Source organism: Mixophyes fleayi, chromosome 10, assembly GCF_038048845.1.
Source record: "Mixophyes fleayi isolate aMixFle1 chromosome 10, aMixFle1.hap1, whole genome shotgun sequence".
NCBI lineage: Eukaryota > Metazoa > Chordata > Amphibia > Anura > Limnodynastidae > Mixophyes > Mixophyes fleayi.
In genome coordinates this window covers 30,755,956-30,768,770 of record NC_134411.1, presented here as the reverse complement: position 1 = coordinate 30,768,770, position 12,815 = coordinate 30,755,956, and the positions used below count along the sequence as shown (strand labels likewise).

The 12,815-nt window shown below is 40.9% G+C and overlaps 1 protein-coding gene across 5 annotated transcripts in view; it reads right to left on the bottom strand.

Moving 5' to 3' along the window:
• Positions 1-12,815, bottom strand: part of LRRC4C (leucine rich repeat containing 4C) — a 610,411-nt gene that overhangs the window by 100,950 nt on the left and 496,646 nt on the right. The window contains exon 1 of one of the 5 annotated variants that reach the window (XM_075188320.1): positions 621-1,949. The exons of the other annotated variants lie outside the window; for them this stretch is intronic. The gene's annotated coding sequence lies outside the window, so the exon portion shown is untranslated. Of the gene's footprint in view, positions 1-620; positions 1,950-12,815 lie in introns of those variants that run through there. 5 annotated transcript variants of the gene reach the window in all.

Genomic DNA, 12,815 nt, shown 5'->3' with positions numbered 1-12,815 from the left:
AAACCATAGCTAGATACTCTGTATAAAGGAAATAAACAGCAGATTGTGATTAAACAGCTTTTAGGAAGTCCAATGGGTTAAGGAAAAAAAAAAGATTTATAACATAAATCAGGATATATTACCCCAGAGCTTGGAAAGGAATCTGTCTGCAATTACCTTGGTGGATTAGAGCTTTATATATTGATGCCCAGCAACATATGGGCACTCGAAATGTGTGTGTGAATGTGCTTTGTGCCATCCATTGACCACCTGCATTAATGGGGGACAGTGGTCCACACTAAGAATGACTCCACTATCCCACGTGAACTGAACACTCCTTGCGTGCTGCTAGTCTGCAGTGTGTCACAGTTACCATCATACATGTGTATCCAATGCAGTGCTTGGCTACAGGTGTAAGAGAAACATGCGTGTGCTGAAGGGTTAAAATTCTCAGCGGTCTACAACGCAAAATAAGATGCAATAATGAGTCTTAAATATAATATAGCTACACACATACATAAAACAAAAATCCACACACACCCCCTCCCATTTCTGTGGAATCCCCTTTTTTTTTCCCTGAGCGTTAAGCTCCAGATCTATGTGAAAGGGGCTGCAGAATATGGAGAAGAGAAGGCACTCACTGTAACAGGATATTGACGGGATCCAGGAGGACACCCAGGATGTTTAAAGCTGAGGAACGGGAGGTGGCACGCAGGACCCAAGAAGGCTAGAACTCGCCATGGTCTACACTCCCAGCCCAACGTGTCCATTCAAACTCTGCCTGGAAGTTGAGGCTTAATTTCACACTGATTTGCACAGTGAGGGGGAGGGAGCTAGAAAAAAAACCAAGAAAGAGATACAGAGGCAGCTTTCCCCCGGCTTCAAACTTTTACTGACCAAGGTGCTAAAATTGTGCAAAACAAAAAAACAAAAACAAAAAAAAACCAAGCTCCCTCCACCTAGGATCCCTTCACAACATGTCCTGGAGAGGAGGATGAGGGTGATGATGATGATGATCCTCAGTCTGCACCTATTTCTTTTTCTTCCTCTCAATCCAATCCATCCCATGTCCATATTAAGCCACCAATCTTCATAGTTATCCAACAGCTTCTCTGCTTACCATAACTCAGAGCTTGCCTGGGTCCAGCCAAATCCCAGTTAGAAACTTTCACCCTTTTTTGCAAAAGATCTGATTAAATTTCCAATCACAGCCCAGTGCAGCTCTGCATGTTTTGTTTTGGGGGGGTTTTTTTTGTGTGTTTTTTTTCACCCCTCTTTCTACCTATTTCTTGTATCCAGAAATCCTGATGCCCAAACTCCAGGCTGCCATCCTTCTGCACAGAATCCTCTGCAATTTCATTATATCACTGAGAGGTGCAGCGTGCAATAAATCCGTCAGACTGGCTTGCAATCACCTGGCTGCATTCTCTCTTTTCCTATCATCCTCGTTGATGAGTAATAAAAAACAGAACATCCTCAATGGACTGAGTGAACGGAACAGGTCTCCACATAGGGTGCTTACTATGGGCAGTTCAATCTCAGATTCTTGCCATCGTTCTCCTTTTATATCAAACCATGTTTCTGACGTCTGTGATGCATTTGGCTCCTAGTAACTATTACCACAAATCCTTGTTTCCCCAGGATGTGTCAACCAGTGGATTCTATTCATTCAGACAATAACCTGATCTCTGTTCTTGTTGTAGACTGCTGTGGTCCTCCCCCCCCCCACACACACACCTTCTCCCCACCACTCAGGAGAGGAAAAAAAAAAAACTATTTAATTTTCAGCAGCATATCCACAAATCAGGTGCTTATAGTTCCCAGTTCCAGCATAGAAATGCACAATTCATGCAGTAGAACCTCCTTCAACCCACGGTCTCTAGCGAGCTGTACGTGGATCCTGCAATAACTCCTTAATGCAATTTCAGATTTCACATCTACTAAGCTTTGCCTCTTTCTCTCTCTCACTCCCTCTCTCCTCCCACCCCCCCCTTTCTTTTCTCAACCTTATCCTATTCGCTTTTCCTTCTTCCTTTTCTCTTCACCTTCCTCTCCCACTTTTTTTTTTTCCTCCTTTTCTTTGCTTGTGATGAATAAAATACAATTACCCAATTACCTCCCATCATCTTAGCACTGATTGGTCAATTGCATTAACACTTGATGTCTTTGAATAAGGGAATGAAGCCAGCTGGTGGGGTATTGCTGCCACCTACCTGCCAGTACAGGACAGTGAATGACAGCACGCTCAAGAATTCCCTTTCAGAGACTGGAGTAGGTTCATTTGTATTTTGCTCTGAGATGGGCTGTATGGGATTATGAGAATCTTGACACTATTAAATATCCTGATTTGGTCACATTTGCTGTGCAGTTCAGTGTTGCACACAAAAAAATCATGAATGGAGACTAGCAGTACATGTTGGAATAGAGGTAGCAAAAGCTGTGACTCTGCAGCTGTCCCTGAACTACAGGGTACCAGCCTTTGGCATGGTGGAACTTGTAGTTCTACAGCAGCTCGGACTCTTGGGTTCTCTCAGCGCCTGCATTGAAGCATACAACTGCAGCAGCAACAAACATAAATAGTAGAAAATAAAAATAGTAAAATGCAAATATATAGCAGCTTATTGCTGGAAGGGTATGCTGGGAGTTGTAGTTTCACAACACCTGGAGTGCCACAGGGATGCTCTTAACCCTTTTGTCTCCTAAGAGCATTTTATTTACACACTGTTGGTATTCTCAAACTGTATCAATGTAAAGGAGACATTTTGTACAAAGCACAAACATAACTTGGAGCAGCATGTTCTAAGAAGCCAAAAAAATGATAAATTAGTTTATTGTTTTGTGGCTTGATTAACATTTTACATCCTAAAAAAAAATCAGCCATGTCATGCAAACCACTGCAATCTTTGCAATCTTGCCAGATGGTTAAAGAATATGCTAATTTACATAAAATAGTCAGGAGCTCGTTGTTTTTGTTGTACTACAATCCCCAGCAGGTCATGTTAGGGTCTATTGGGTGTTGTAGTTCAGGAATAACTGGACAGGTGTAGGCTGCTTAGACTGGGTTTGAAGAATATAGAAGCCTACATAACCTCTACCAATATGGTCACAAGTGTATAGGTTGGAATATTGTAATATTCTTTGTTGTATTCAAAATTGAAATATACTGGATCCAGGATTCTGTTCACGGTTGGGTTAGGTGTTAGGATGGATACCAAAGATTTTAAGCCAGATTCAGCCAGCGGTATCTAAAACCTGTTTCAGTTGTGATTCAGGTGCACAGAGCACAGACATAGTGTCTGTTATTGCAGGTGGTGATAGAGTACTGTGGCTCATTGTCTTGTGCTCCCTGACGGTGAATGTTGCAGTGATGACTTCCTCTGTACCCTCCACATTTCTCATAACTGCAGTGTGGTGTTTCATTGGCATGAACCATTGAATTTACCTGTTAGGACTTCTGATCAGTTGTGTTGTACCTGACAAATGTCTAACAGTGCCCACCATAGGACTGCTAAAATGGGATGCAGAGAGTGCAGATACTACAGGTGACAGAGTGGGCTGGCAATGCCAAATCACCCTCCCCAGGCCCCCGCAGCCCATCTGAGCATGCGCCGGTCCAATTGGTGCCTCACTGCCAGAGCCGTAACGTAGAATTCTAGTGCCCTGGGCGAGAAAGACAAATGCCGCCCCCTAGCCCTCAATTTTAACCAAATTAACCTAAAATATTCCTAAATTGCGCCCCCCTTCAGCGTTGCGCCCTGGGCGGTCGCCCCTGTCGCACAGCCCTAGTTACGGCCCTGCTCACTGCACATGCGCCAGACCTGAGTATGCACAGAAGCGCCCGTCACTCTGTTCTTTAGGGAGGCTGGAGCTGTTTAGCCAGACCCTCTTTTATTAAGGGCCTGACAATTCAGTATTCCACCCTTGGATGAAAGCCATTATTGTGTATTCCTGGACATATGAAATTATTAACATGTATCACCCAACGGCTTTGAGTTGAAGCCCCCTTTTCCCTCATTCACAAGCACCCTCAATAAACTATACCAGGCTTGGCTAACCTGTGACACTCCAGGTGTTGTGAAACTACAAGCCCCAGCATGCTTTGCCAATATATACAAGCTTATTGCTAGAAGGGTATGCTGGGACTTGTAGTTTCACAACACCTGGAGTATCACAGGTTAGCCAAGCCAGCACTATACCTACCCTATCCATTAAATCTCACTCCTAGTCTTGATATTCGAGAATATCCCCCCATTGACCCATTACCTGCACCACTTTTACTTAATGTATATCTCCCTTACCTCCTATTGTACATTACCTACAGATACACACCTACTCCTTCTGGAAACCTACTCCCTCTCCTCCACCACATTGAAACACACACCTTCTTTCCTTTTAAACCTTACTCCCTCTCCCTCACCGCCCTCCTTTCCACCTTAACCCCATCACTTTCATACACCACATACCCCAGTTACCCACACCCAACCTATATCCTTCTATTTATTCACCTTTCTACCCAATCTACCTCTACCTCAATGCTTAAAAGAACTATCCGGCTCCATGATCTACGACCCCACCACAGCGACTAGACCCCACGGATAACAGCCGCAAAACTGCACCACGGCAGCCCACAGCAAAGATATATATCAGCCCACGCCTCATTGTCCTTTTGCAGACCATATATTTATTGTTCTGTATTAATAACCTGCAGGACTGCATTTACCAACCAAATAAACTAACAACAGGCTCATAATACTGAGGACAGGATCAACCCTAACCATGGATATAATAACATACAAAGTATTACGCTTCCAAATTCTCTTTAAAAACCTGCAGAACTTTCTCCTGTTCTACTGTATGTTACCCTGAAGAGATGCAGAGATACATTTTGCATGACGAGAATCCAACAATCAAATTTTAAATACTTGTGTCTTTAAATATCTGAAGTTTCAAGAGTATTCTATAAAAATAAACAATTCTTGCAGGATCTGTTTCTTCTTGACATCCTCATACTATGTAGATGGAAAGGGGGAAAAAAGGAACATATCTCTCATCTATTATATTGTGCTATATTTTAACAATCACAAATTAGAATTAGAATTTGCATCTTGGAAAAAACACTCTGAGTAAGGGAGAAGTCAGGGGACACCTCATGCTGTCCTGTGATTGGCTATCAGCTGGTACAGCCATTCCCAATACAGTAAGGATGGTTAGCAGGCTGACAACTTTACTGTAGAGGTTGTCAAGGGATTCCTGCACAGAAAACAGGAGAATATTGCACACAGTCAGAGTTGCACGATGCAGTAGAAAAAGTAATTTGCATAACAATATATTTTAAGAAAAGTTTCAATTGGGAGAGTAAATGTTTAGACATCCAATTTTAATTATGAAATTATGGGGTATGCAATATATTGTTCAGTGAGGACATCACAATTATAAAATTAAGATCTACGTTTGCTTTTTTCAGACAATGCAGAGATTCTCTTGTATGTGGGCAGAATCCCTTGCTAGATGTTAGCTTCTGTACCTGGGGGGTGCATTTGATTTTAACCGCATTTTAAAAGCTGGTTTTTGCATATAGGTCAGTGTAGAACAATGAGGTGCAAACAATGAGGTGCCCTTGACGTTGGGATGCAGGCTTAAAGTTTTGATCTAAATAAGAACCAATACCTCATGTTTTCATTTTGCTAGCTACACACTCATATGCAATGTTAAGGACGAGAGCCAGCACTTTACTATATGGATGTGGTATGCATAGGCATTTATAGCATCATCAGTAGAGATGTTCACTGACCCCGTGTTTTGGTTTTGGTATTGGTTTTGTATCTGCATTAACTTCGTGTTTTGGTTTTGGCAAAACCACCCTCATTTTTTGGTTTTGCTTTTGGATACCTATTTTCTTCTGAAATCACCATTTTTTTTTGCTGAAATCACATAATTTGGCTCTTTTTTTGTTTCTACATTATTATTAACCTCAATAACATTAATTTCCAGTCATTTCCAGTCAATTTTTGTCAAGTGACAAGAACACTGCTACCCCTCCTGTTTCTGTATGAGCAATGGCACTGACCAATGTCACTGAAGACTGGAGAGTTACAAGAACTCTGCTACCCCTATTTCTGTGTGAGCAATGGCACTGACCAATGTAACTGGAGACTGGAGAGTGACAAGAACACTGCTACCCCTGTTTTTGTATGAGCAATGGCACTGAGCAATGTCACTGAAGACTGGAGAGTGACAAGAACACTGCAATCCCTGTTTCTGTATGAGCAATGGCACTGAGCAATGTCACTGGAGACTGGAGAGTGACAAGAACACTGCTACCCCTGTTTCTGTATGAGCAATGTCATTGGAGACTGGAGCGTGACAAGAACACTGCTACCCCTGCTGTTTCTGTATGAGCAATGGCACTGAGCAATATCACTGGAGACTGGAGAGTGACAAGAACACTGCTACCCCTTTTTCTGTGTGAGTAATGGCGCTGGATCTCCTTGGGGAGGGAGGTACTTATGGAATCCAAAACCCACGAGATCCAACAACACCATTATGACGTTTTGCCTCGATTCAGATCCAAGGACACGCGAAATACCGAGCTGGCTCATGAGCCTACTCGGATCCCTAAGTTTGGGTGGGTTCGGTTTTCAGAAAACCGAGCCCAAGCATCTCTAATCATCAACATCAAAATTTGTTTCAACTCGCCAAGAGTGTAGACCTTGTAAAAAGTACGTAGAGTTGGAACCTTTGTGCGATGAAGAAATAGTTTATTAAATTGTATAGTGAATATCTGGGGTTGTACTAATTGCATGAAATAATGGATAACTCCCCCCAAAACTTCCACCCAGGAGTGGCTGGAGCAGTGGTGGGCAAGGTAGGATGTCAGAGGAGCCACTGGACAGTTTGAACTTCGGACCCTTGTTAAATTTTGGATGGAATTAAATTGTTGCAGAGGGTAAAGACTGTTTGAGGCTGTTAATTAGGAGATACCCCATACGTTAAAATCATTTGATGACCCTATATAGATAACGTGAGTTCCAAGCAACTGGAGCCCCCTCTCCACTCACCACCACCCAGACAACCCTTCTCATGTGTAATGGGAAGGAACAATGTTGCAAACAATAAATTAAGAATATTTCCTCCAATTGCTTTAGTGATTATAAAATAAAAAATAATAGCTATTTTTATGACACTGCTCGAGCCATTGAGTATATTTTTAAGGACACATTAAGTCATTTGAAAAGTTTACTTTATATTTAATGTTTCTGATCTGGCGATATATCAGCATCTGGTGCATCCAATCTGTTCTGCTTTACGTGCCGGATACAAAAATACATTTTTGGGATGATTTTGCATGATAAAAATACGTGCGTTTTATTGAGTTCAAATAATGTGTCCTCTTCTAACAGACTGTTCGTTAAATAATACCAGTGCCTAAATCACAAGCAGCGTGATAGTCTCTGCTGGGACAGGTGGACACTAGTGAACTCCTCAAAATTTGGGACTCTCAGGCATTCAAGAAGAATTGTTATTTATGCTATAAAGAGGGATAAAAATAATGAACAAATCTGCTTGGACGAAATTCAAGACTAAATGTAGAGTTCCCCTTTAAAGTACAAGTTATCCTGTTTTAAATTTAGATATTAGCTATATATCATGTTAATCACTCCAGAGATATTACTTGTTTAGACATTTACCTATTTTTCCTCCTTCCCTACACTTGTCTATTGCCCGTGGCACCCATATACAAGGGAGGAGACAAATCATTCTAGTTTAATAAGAAAGATCGCTAAAATAATCCACTAAAAATGCCCTTGTCTGATGTTTAATTTTGGAGTAACATTTCTATTTCAATGCTAGCTCCACACCTATTATTATTATTATTATTATTACAGTTCATTTACAGGGTGCCACAAATTTCCGTCACCTCACAGATGGTGGTGGTACAAACAAGTAGACATAAATCACTTAAATAAAAGATCACAAAAGTGTACATAGCACAAGTAGAACTGAAAAGAGCGGGTAAGAAATACAAATAGCAATACAAGAAGGGTAACATAAAGTCAAGTCATACTACAAGGGGCAATTTACAAGGATGGCAATTACAAGGATGGCAAGAGTAACCGAAGGACAAGGAAAGAAGCAAATGGGGAGGGAGGCAACAAAAGGAATGAGGGCTTGCATAGAGATAATAATGTCCAAAACAATAGCACTGAACAGAAAGGGTTAAAATAAAGCTTCTTAAAAGGAAACATGGAGGTGTTGCATGTAACAACTAATCAGACTCTACCTATCAGTTATCTTGTACATTCTAGAAATTGATAGCTAGAATCTGATTAGTTGCTTTGGGCAACACCTGCAATACAACCAATCAGACTCTAGCTATTAGTTATCGAGTACCTTCTAGAACATGATAGCTAGGATCTGATTGGTTGCTATGGGCAACACCTCCAATTCAACCAATCAGATTCTAGCTATCAGTAATTGAGTACATTCTAGAAAATGATAGCTAGGATCTGATTGATTGCTATGGGCAACACCTCCAATACAACCAATCAGACTTTAGCTATCAGTTATCTAGTACATTCTAGAAAATGATAACTAGAATATGATTGATTGTTAGGAGCAAAATTTCAGATACAACCAATCACAAGCTAGATATAATTTATCTAGTATATTATAACAAGTGATAGCTAAAATCTGATTGGTTGCTATAGGCTTCTCCTTTTTAGAAGGTTTGATAAATCTACCCCTATACGAGAGATCACAATCTTTTTAGTTCACCATATTTTATGTAGCTTGGCTACAGAGGGCAAAATTGGTCAGAGCAGGCAATTCAATGAATGAGTCAAACAATCAGACAGCTAAATGTTCTTCCTGTTCCTTCCTGGTTGTTTGGTGACGTTCAACGTGCATCACTAGAATCAGTTTCTATCAAGATGTTGTGGTAGATTTACTAAGTTTCTAAAAAGGAAAAGTGGATGTGTTGCCCTAGCTATCATTTATTTAGGAAATGCTATATAATGAAAGCTAGAATCTGATTGGTTGCTATGGGCAACAACTCCACTTTTCCTTTCCAGAAGTTTTTCTGATTCTGCCCCCAAGGTTTCTTGCTCTTTGATAAATCTGTCTCATAAAATCCTAGACAAACATATTATTAAGAAGAAAACAAACATGGCAACTGAGATCTCACCATTGTACGTATGTCTATGAAATGACTATATGCCGTTTATTAGAACAACCCCTAGTTCTAATTAGCAGACACAAATATTGTGGGCTGGAAGCGACAGGGCATGTGTAACCCACTCTCTAATGACAAGCTGGCCAATTTGGGCGCACTGTGTTTATACGCCACAATCTGTAGAAGGCTAATTAATCTTACCAGAGGCCAATCTCTAAATTAAACAATATCATCCATTATTCAATCTCCTGCCAATTATTTCATCATGATGAACCTAAATTATCTCCAGCTTTTTTTTTCCTTATTTTTTCCTTCTCTTGGTAGCAATGTGTCATTGTAAATTTATTTTGTGTCAACACTCTTGATGCATCTCTGTATATAGGGAAAGAATAATGTGCATTCATTATACCAACATAAATATTGTTCGCAATGAGCTGACATCTTTAATATGTTGACCATGCTGAATAAGTTTTAAATTGATATCTCCACCTTAATATCTTTTGGCATTAGTGTCATGCAGTCTTCCACAAAATGTGTTAATTTCCTATATAATGAAAATCACTCGATCACCCTGCAAATCAATCAATCATCATCATCATCATCATCATCACTTGTCATTAACAATGACAGGTCTCAATTAAAAATATGTTTCTAATATTATTTTAACCAGTAAATTGAATATATGTGTACTCCGAAAGGTTAGATGGGAGAAAAGGTAAGTGTGACGAGTCTATAATCACGGGTAACCTGATTGGCCTTCCGGATTACACTATAGGGCCAACCAAGCTTGTGTCTGTCTTTTGTATATTACAGTAGAAATTTAGGCAGAAAGTATTTTTTTTTTATCCTAAACTCTCTTGCCCCAGGTTATTAGAGTTGCAGGTGTCCTATGTAGAGATGCTCAGGCTCGGTTCCTCAGAAACCGAACACACCTGAACTTAGGGGATCCGAGAGCCGAGCCGAGTCGGCTTGGTACAGTCGCACACCCTCGGAATTGAAAACGAGGCAAAACGTCATCATAACATCGTCAGATCTCGGATCTTGCGAGCTTTGGATTCAATTTTAAGATCCAAAATAACAGTTGGTGGGAGGGTGGTCCCAAGGACAATTCCATCTTGCATCATTTGTCTTTTCTGCCACTGCTGTGTGCCAATGTGTCCTAGATGTGCTAGGAACTGCCGTGTGTTTGTGTCATTGCTCTGTCGCTTACCATCCAGCCAGGTCGCTGCAGTATTTGTCCGAAAGTGTATGAAAATAATATTGTGACCTGTGAGGTGGTCAAAATTGCCTGCAAATGACTTGAAATTAGTGTTGTTGAGGTTAATAATAATGTAGGAACAAAAAAATAGCAAAATTAAGTGATTTTAGCATATTTTAGCAATTTCTCTAAAAAATACAAAACCAAAACACACGAAGGTGGTTTTGCCAAAACCAAAACCAAAACACGAAGCTAATCCAGATCCAAAACCAAAACCAGTTCACGGGGGTCAGTGAGCACCTCTAGTCCCATGCCCGTTTTTGAAGACACTCACCCCAATTGGCACCAATAAAATAACTCTTGAGAATTGACAGTCTGAAGAATTCTGAATGCAAACGAAGGGACGTAGGATTGTCAGAGAGAAGCTGATTGGATAAACCGTGGATCTGCCCACTGTCTCATTGGTAACTGTGCAAAGTGCAGTTTGCATCTAAAATGATCCAGGCTGTCCTGCCTGGAGAATTATTTGTTACAGGTGCCAATGGGAGTGAGTATCCCAAAACTGGAGACTTCTGTGCATGGGATACCCATAAAAAATAATCTGTGTCTTTTATTCTGACTCTTGGACTTTCGTTCCACAGGGGCCCAGCGTTGGTAGATAGCCCAGCGAGTTCTATGCGATAGCGCCCTCTAGTGCTTGTATTACTGTCACAGGTTCTACCGCTACTCAAGCCCTCGCCTAAATTGTTGAGTGAAAACACTGCAGACTCTCTTCCAAGAAAATGATTTAAAACATATGCAAGGGCGATATGACTTTGTAGCATATTACAGAATTGTATTAATATTAAATAAAGAAAACAAATCACCACAGGCCAGTTCAGCTACTGTTTTTGTTGAGAATAATGACTGGAATAATGTGCACCATTAAGCTGCTAGTTTGTCAAATACTGAGTTTAAAATAACTTTTCACTGAAATCCCATATCAGTATTCAAAGATTATCCAGTGCGCTATGAAAAATGGCACTGTCTCCCGCTCCAATTTACACTGAGACAGTGCCATGAGCATGTGAGATGATGTTAATAGCATTATATTAATAATCATTTTTGTATTTATTTCTCTGCACCTAGCCTTCATAGACAGAAAACTGCCCATTTATTACATCTGAATCTGAAAGGTTTAATGATATACATGAAACTACCTTAGAAACAAGAGGAACATTCTCCCTATTTATAACCTGGATGAATGTCTGGATATACCTGCTGGCACCGAGGATTAATGCCTAGCGCCAGCAGTAATGGAGGGGTGGCCTCTGGACTGGTATAGGTGGAGGTACTGAATACTGGTGTAGGTGGGGGTAATGAACACTAGCATAGGTGGAGGTACTGAAGGTTGGTATAAATGGAGGTATTGAATGTTGGTATAGGTGGAGGTACTGAATACTGGTATAGGTGGAGTTACTGAATGTTGGTATAGGTGGAGTTACTGAATGTTGGTATAGGTGGAGGTACTGAATACTGGTGTAGGTGGGGGTAATGAACACTAGCATAGGTGGAGGTACTGAAGGTTGGTATTGGTGGAGGTACTGAATGTTGGTATAGGTGGGGGTACTGAAAACTGGTATAGGTGGAGCTACTGAATGTTGGTATAGGTGGAGTTACTAAATGTTGGTATAGGTGGAGGTACTGAATGTTGGTACAGGTGAAGGTACTGAATGTTGGTATAGGTGGAGGTCCTTTATACTGGTGTAGGTGGAGGTACTGAATACTGGTATAGGTGAAGACACTGAATACTTTTATAGGTGGAGGTACTGGATGTTGCTATAAGTGGAGGTACTGGATGTTGCTATAAGTGGAGGTACTGGATGTTGGTATAGGTGGAAGTACTGAATGGTGGTTTAAGTGGAGGTACTGAACACTGATATAGATGGAGGTACTAGAAGTTAGTATAGGTGGAGATATTGGAGATTGGTACATGGGGAGGTACTGAATGTTGGTATAGGAGGAAGTACTGTATGGTATAGGTGGAGGCACTGGAAGTTGGTATAGGTGGATATAATGGAGATTGGTATATGGGGAGGTACTGGATGTTGGTAGAGGTGGAGGTACTAAATAATGATAGAGGTGGAAATACTTGAAGTGGGTATAAGCGGAGGAACTGTATATCGGTATAGGTGGAGGCATTGGAAGTTGGTATATTTAGAGGTACTGGAGTTTTGTATAAATTGAGGTACTGGATGTTGGTATAAATGGAGGTACTGAATTCTGGCATAGGTGGAGGTACTGGATGTTGGTATAGGTGGAGATAACAGAGGTTGGTACATGGGGAGGGACTGGATGTTGGTAAGGTGGAGGTACCGATGTTGATATAAGTGGAGGTAATGAATGCTGGCATAGGTGGAGGTACCGATGTTGGTATAAGTGGAGGTAATGAATGCTGGCATAGGTGGAGGTACTGATGTTGGTATA